This window comes from Arachis hypogaea, chromosome 18 (genome assembly GCF_003086295.3).
Source record: "Arachis hypogaea cultivar Tifrunner chromosome 18, arahy.Tifrunner.gnm2.J5K5, whole genome shotgun sequence".
In the NCBI taxonomy this organism is placed as follows: Eukaryota; Viridiplantae; Streptophyta; class Magnoliopsida; order Fabales; family Fabaceae; genus Arachis; species Arachis hypogaea.
Genome location: NC_092053.1, coordinates 84884452 through 84886155, shown reverse-complemented (window position 1 = coordinate 84886155; position 1704 = coordinate 84884452). Strand labels below are relative to the sequence as shown.

General features: G+C 43.3%; 1 non-coding gene across 1 annotated transcript; it reads right to left on the bottom strand.

Annotated features, from left to right (window-relative positions):
* Positions 1–309: 309 nt before the first annotated feature.
* On the bottom strand, positions 310–416 carry LOC112774768 (small nucleolar RNA R71). The gene has a single exon (XR_003189230.1). It is a non-coding gene; the product is annotated as a small nucleolar RNA R71 (small nucleolar RNA).
* Between the last annotated feature and the right edge of the window lie 1288 nt (positions 417–1704).

The window sequence follows — 1704 nt, the reverse complement described above, 5'->3', positions numbered from 1 at the left end:
AAGCCAACCATACATGCCAACAACTTTGAACTAAAGCAACAGCTCATCATCCTTGTTCAGAATAACTGTTCATTCAGAGGAAGTGTTCAAGAAGAACCAAATCAACATCTAACCACCTTCCTGAGGATATGCGACACTGTGAAGTCTAATGGTGTTCATCCTGACACCTACAGACTACTTCTATTCCCCTTCTCACTCAAGGACAAGGCATCTAAATGTCTGGAATCCTTTCCGAAGGAGAGTTTAACAACCTGGGAGGATGTGGTGAACAAGTTCTTGGCGAGATTCTATCTTCCTCAAAGAATCAATAGGTTGAGAGCTGAGGTTCAAACTTTTAGGCAACAAGATGGTGAGACTCTATATGAAGCATGGGAGAGGTTTAAGGATCTGACAAGAAGGTGCCCACCAGATATGTTCAATGAATGGGTGCAGTTACACATTTTCTATGAAGGTCTTTCTTATGAATCAAAGAAGGCAGTAGACCACTCATCCGGGGGATCTCTGAGCAAGAAGAAGACCATTGAAGAAGCCATAGATGTCATTGAGACTGTAGCTGAGAATGACTACTTCTATGCTTCTGAAAGGGGCAACACTAGAGGAGTAATGGAGCTAAACAATGTAGACGCACTACTAGCTCAAAACAAGATGATCACCAAGCAGCTGGCTGACCTTGCCAAGAAGATGGAGATGAGTCAAGTAGCAGTAATCACCACCTCAACAGCAACTCAAGAAGGAGTGAATGAAGAAACAGAGGGTGATCATGAACAAGCCAACTACATTGGAAATCCACCTAGGCAGAACCATGAACCATACTCCAAGACTTACAATCCTGGTTGGAGGAACCACCCAAACTTTGGGTGTGGAAATCAACAAGACCAAGGCCAAGATTAGAGACGCCAAAACCCCAACAACAATGGAGCTCACCAACATTCCACACAGAGATCATATCAACACCTACCTAACAACACACCTCAACATCCATACCAAAGCCAAAATGACCCTTCTCATCCCTCCAATCTCAACTCACCATCATCCGAGGACAGACTCTCAAGGATTGAGACCTTACTTGAAGTCATATGTAAGGAGGTCCAGGACAGTAAAGTGTTTCGAGAGGAAGTGCGGTCCAATATGTAGAATCAAGATGCTGCTATCAAGAAACTTGAGACACAAATTGGCTACCTATTCAAGCGAATTCCCAGCCATAACCTGTGCAGCAACACCAACCCAAACCCAAGAGAGGAATGTTAGGCCATCACCCTCAGAAGTGGGAAAGAATTGAAGGAAATTCCTAAGAATTCACAAGAGAAGAACTCAGACAAAAGGAAAGAGGAGCAAGATGAAGTTTAAATTCCCATTCCCAGTTCACAGCAAAAAGGAGAAATGCTGAAGCCAGATGTCCCAAAGGCTCCATACCCTCAGCAATTAAAGAAGAGGGGAGACGACAACCAGTTCGTAAGATTTTTGGAAATCTTCAAGAAACTACAAATCAGCATAGCCTTTGCTGAAGCAATAGAGCAAATGCCGCTCTATGCCAAGTTTTTAAAGGAATTAATGACTAAGAAGAGAAGCTGGAAGAGCAATGAGACTGTGATACTCACCGAAGAATGTAGTGCCATCATTCAGCACAAACTACCCCAGAAATTGAAGGATCCTGGGAGTTTCTAGATCCCTTGTATTATAGCGGAAATCACAGTAGAGAAGGCT